The sequence below is a fragment of the Plectropomus leopardus genome, chromosome 3, assembly GCF_026936395.1.
Source record: "Plectropomus leopardus strain MGB_pleo_1.0 chromosome 3, ASM2693639v1, whole genome shotgun sequence".
NCBI lineage: Eukaryota > Metazoa > Chordata > Actinopteri > Perciformes > Serranidae > Plectropomus > Plectropomus leopardus.
The window spans coordinates 676,221-681,508 of NC_142178.1; the positions used below are offsets into that span (position 1 = coordinate 676,221).

The window sequence follows — 5,288 nt, forward strand, 5'->3', positions numbered from 1 at the left end:
CTGTTGATCCTTTCAGCTGTATTACGATTGCCTCAGCGTGCATGAAAGTTTTCAAATCAAATTTCTTTCCCTCACTTGACAAATACCGTCGGCAAACTAAGAGGTATTCAGACATAGGCATCCAGTGGTTAGAATAGGTGCCACTCAACAAAAATTTCTCTTTCAACATGTTTTAAACTTGGGGGAGAAAAAGCTGGGGTGGTACGTTGTAGACGGCTAGGCAGAAATTGACAGCATTAAAAGAGTGCGGGAATTTCTTGGTTGCTTCTATCATGGGTGCCCGCAATGTCTCTCCTCTATTGAAGTCAACCCACAAACAGGCACCACTTTTGAAGTGCTGCACTCCGCCTGTCAGGAAAAACTGCAAAACATTCTTTACGAATATAGGTTGCTACCATTTAACCAGCATGGAAAATATTGTGGTCGAGTTCATCTGGGAGCATGATTGAATTCAAATGAAAAACTCTCATCAATGTTTGAAAGATTTTCTTCAGCAATACCTCAGCCTTTGATACCCTATGATGCCCTGTTTGGCGGTAGGACCTGTCCTGCTCATCTTAGGTACACAGTTGGCATAAGTTTTACTTAATCACTCACAGCTGTCTCCTCCTCTCAGTGGTTTTTCCTGTGTATTCACAACCGCTCTCTCACTGTTAGCCCGTTAGCTTCGTTAGCATTAGCTCTGGTTAGCGATGGCTTCTCCCTGCTATTCTCCCTCTTCTGCTCTCTCCTGCTCAGTGTGTCAGATGTTTAGTTACTCCTCTGCCTCCTTCAGTGATAGTGGTACCTGTAACAAGTGTAGTTTATTTGCTGCGCTGGAGGCGAGGCTTAGCGATCTGGAAGCGCGGCTCCGCACCGCGGATAATCCCTCTGTAGCTGCGATAGCTAGCGAGCCCCCTGTAGCCGGTGCGGACCGACATAGCGTAGCCTCTGCTAGCCGTCCCCCGGCAGCCCCCGTGCAGCCGGGAGGCTGGGTGACTGTCCGAGCGAAGCATAGTAAGCCGAAGCCCGCGGTACACCACCCACCCCCCCTTCACGTTTCAAATAAGTATGCCCCTCTCAGCCACACACCGACCGAGGACACAACCCTGGTCATTGGTAGCTCTATTTTGCGAAACGTGAAATTAGTGACACCAGCGGCCATAGTCAAATGTATCCCTGGGGCCAGAGCGGGCGACGTCGAGTCAAATTTGAAGCTGCTGGCTAAGGCTAAACGTAAATACAGTAAGATTGTTATTCACGTTGGCGGCAATGACACCCGGTTACGTCAATCGGAGGTCACTAAAAATTAACATAGAGTCGGTGTGTGAATACGCAAAGATGATGTTGGACGCCGTAATCTTCTCTGGATCCCTCCCCAATGTGACCAGTGATGACATGTTTAGCCGCATGTCAGCACTCAACCGCTGGTTGTCGTGGTGGTGTCCAGCTAATGATGTGGGCTTCGTTAATAATTGGTGCTCCTTTTGGGGTAAACCTGGTCTTATCCGGAGGGACGGCATCCATCCCACTTTGGATGGAGCCGCTCTCCTCTCTAAGAATCTGGCCGATTTTATTAGAGGCCCAAAGCCATGACAAACCAGAGTTGGGACCAGGTTTCGGAGTCGCAGTCTTACACGCTTCTCTGAGCTTCCTCTAGCACAGTCACACACCCATAATGTAAATGTTATAAAAACAGTGTCTGTCCCCCGACCACTTCATTTGTTTAATACTAAAATAAACAAAAGGGGAGTTGTACATGAAAATCTCATAAAATTAACTCATCTCCTGTCATACAGCATCATAACAGGAGAATTAAATGCGGACTCTTGAACGTTAGATCCTTATCAACCAAGGCTCATTTAGTCACTGATTTAATATCGGATAACCATATTGATTTATTATGCCTCACTGAGACCTGGCTTTGTCCTGAAGAGTACGTTAGCCTGAATGAATCCACTCCTCCTGGTCATATAAATAGTCACGTTGCGCGGGACACTGGCCGAGGAGGGGGAGTCGCTGCTATTTTTGATTCAAGCTTAGCAATTCACACTAAGGTCAAGTTAAACTATAATTCATTTGAAAGCCTTTTTCTTAGTCTTTCTCACCCATCCTGGAAAACTTTACAGCCAATTCTATTTGTCATAGTGTACCGTGCCCCCGGCCCATACTCTGAATTTCTATCTGAGTTCTCTGAGCTTATATCAAGTTTAGTGCTCAAATCAGACAAAATTATTATCGTAGGGGATTTTAACATTCACATGGATGTTAATAGTGACAGCCTTAGTTCTGCTTTCTCCACACTTTTGGATTCAATAGGCTTCAGTCAGTGTGTACATAAACCCACCCACCGCTACAATCACACCCTCGATTTAGTCCTTGCATACGGCATTGATATTGCAGATTTATTAGTCTTTCCTGAGATTCCTGCTCTGTCAGACCATTATTTGATAACTTATAATTTTTATTACTTGACTACAAGCCTCTCAGTAAGAGCTACTCTTCTAGATGTCTATCTGATTCAGCAGTGGCTAAATTTAAGAAACTAATTCCCTCTGCTTTGACATCATTACCATGTCTTACAACTCCTGAGCACACTACTACTATCTTAAGTCATTCCCAAATTGACTGTCTCATCGATAATGCTACTGGCTCACTGCGATCAGCTCTCGACACTGTTGCACCCTTCAAGAAGAAAATAATGAAACAAAAAAAATTAGCCCCATGGTTTAATCTCCAGATTCGCAAATTGAAACAAACATCGCGAAAATTTGAAAGACATTGGCGTTCGACCAAACTGGAAGAGTCCCGTTTAGTCTGGCTGGACAGTCTTAAAGTCTATAAGAAGGCCCTCCGCCATGCCAGGGCAAACTATTATTCATCACTAATTGAGGAAAACAAAAACAATCCCAGGTTTCTTTTCAACACTGTAGCCAGGTTGACTCAGAGTCACAGCTCTATAGAGCCCTGTATTCCTTCGGCCCTAAGCAGTGACGACTTTATGAATTTCTTTAATAATAAAATCATAACTATTCGAGATAAAATCCATCACCTCTTACCCTCAACTGACCTGACCCCGAACTCAGATAGCCTGATTATGGCAGCAAGGCCCGAAATTTATCTAGACCATTTCTCCCCCATTGACCTTCATCAACCCTATACTTTGGTTTCTGCATCTAAGCCATCAACATGCCTGCTAGACCCCATCCCAACTAAGCTCCTTAAGGAAGTTTTGCCTTTATTAGACAACTTTTTATTAGATATAATCAACGCGTCTTTATTGACAGGTTATGTACCCCAGTCTTTTAAAGTAGCTGTCATTAAACCTCTTCTAAAGAAGCCCACTCTCGATCCTGAGATTTTAGCTAACTATCGACCGATATCTAATCTCCCCTTTATTTCTAAAATCCTTGAGAGAGTGGTTGCTCATCAGCTCTGTGACTTTCTCCGAGACAACAGTTTATTCGAGGACTTTCAGTCAGGCTTTAGAGTTCATCATAGCACAGAGACGGCACTAGTAAAAATTAATAACGACTTATTTATCGCTTCTGACACAGGTCTGATCTCTGTTTTAATCCTATTAGATCTCAGTGCTGCATTTGACACCATTGACCATCAAATCTTACTGCACAGACTTGAAACCTCAATTGGCCTTAAAGGAACGTCACTAGCCTGGTTTAAGTCATACTTATCAGATCGTTCCCAATTTGTTCACATCAATGATCAACCCTCCGCACATACAAAGGTCTGCTTTGGAGTGCCACAAGGTTCGGTGCTTGGACCAATCCTTTTCACTTTATATATGCTTCCTCTAGGCAACATAATTAGAAAACATTCCTTAAATTTCCATTGTTATGCTGATGATACGCAATTATATCTATCTATGAAACCAGATGAAACTGATCAGCTATCTAGACTTCAAACATGTCTTAAGGATGTAAAAGCCTGGATGAGCCGTAATTTCCTGATGTTGAATTCAGACAAAACTGAAGTTATTGTTCTTGGCCCAAAACACCTCAGAAGCTCCTTTTCCAACAATTTAATTTCTCTAGATGGCATTACCTTGGCCTCTAGCACAACTGTAAGGAACCTCAGAGTTTTATTTGACCAGGATTTATCCTTTGCCTCCCATATAAAACAAACTTCAAGGACGGCTTTCTTTCACTTGCGTAACATCGCAAAAATTAGACATATCCTATCCCAAACAGATGCTGAAAAATTAGTACATGCATTTGTCACCTCTAGGCTGGATTACTGTAATTCCCTATTATTTGGTTGCCCAAACAAATCTCTTAGGTCTCTCCAACTGGTGCAGAACGCTGCTGCTCGTGTTTTAACGGGAAGCAAGAAAAGGGATCATATTTCTCCTGTTTTAGCTTCTCTGCACTGGCTCCCTGTGAAATCCAGGATTGAATTTGAAATCCTCCTCCTTACTTACAAAGCTCTAAATGGTCAGGCTCCATCCTATCTGTCACAGCTCCTAGTTCCTTACCAACCCTCAAGATCACTGCGCTCTGAAAACGCAGGGTTACTTGTGGTTCCCAAAATTTCCAAAATTAGATTAGGAACCAGAGCCTTCAGCTACCATGCTCCTCTCCTATGGAACCATCTTCCATTTTCGGTCAGGGAGGCAGACACCGTTTCAACTTTTAAGGGTAGACTTAAGACCTTCCTCTTTGATAAAGCTTATAATCAGGGCTGGCTCAGGCTGCCTGGACCAGCCCATAGTTAGGCTGACATAGGTTTAACCTGCCGGGGGACTTCCTCTGATACGCTGAGCTCCTTTCCTTCTCTCAATGCCGCCATCAGAAATCATGCATGTCTGTTTACTGCATTGCCATGTGCAAGCTTAGCTTAGCTCTGTGATAGCCATGTGGTACTCTCACTACCTGGGGCTCGCGATTACAGAGCCTGGGTCTGTTGAACTGCACTACGCTAATCCTGTTGCCTCTCGGGAGCGTTCCTGCTCCCTTGTTTCCTAGTTTCCCTGGATCCTGGCCGTAACCTTGACTGTGCCTGACCGTGGTGATAGCTGTGCTGATGCCGCGACCCTGCCTTTGTTTGTTCTCGTGCTGTGGCTGTACTGATTCTGTGCCCCCCGCTCGCCCTGATCGTGGTCTGGTCCTGGTTGCGCCGATGCTGTGATCTTGCCTTTGGACAACCCCCTTTCACATATGCATGAGACTGTTATCATCTCTATCAACATCATCATAGAGAGCAATTACTAATTTCACACCTACCATTATTGTAATATGACATGCATCTGTTTCTATTATTCTGTGCCCCCCCCTCTCCCCCCTCTCCCCCCC

At 44.4% G+C, this 5,288-nt stretch overlaps 1 pseudogene; it reads left to right on the plus strand.

The window, feature by feature from the left end:
- The first annotated feature begins 692 nt into the window (after positions 1-692).
- LOC148189849 (uncharacterized) lies at positions 693-4,255 on the plus strand (annotated as a pseudogene).
- Positions 4,256-5,288: the final 1,033 nt, after the last annotated feature.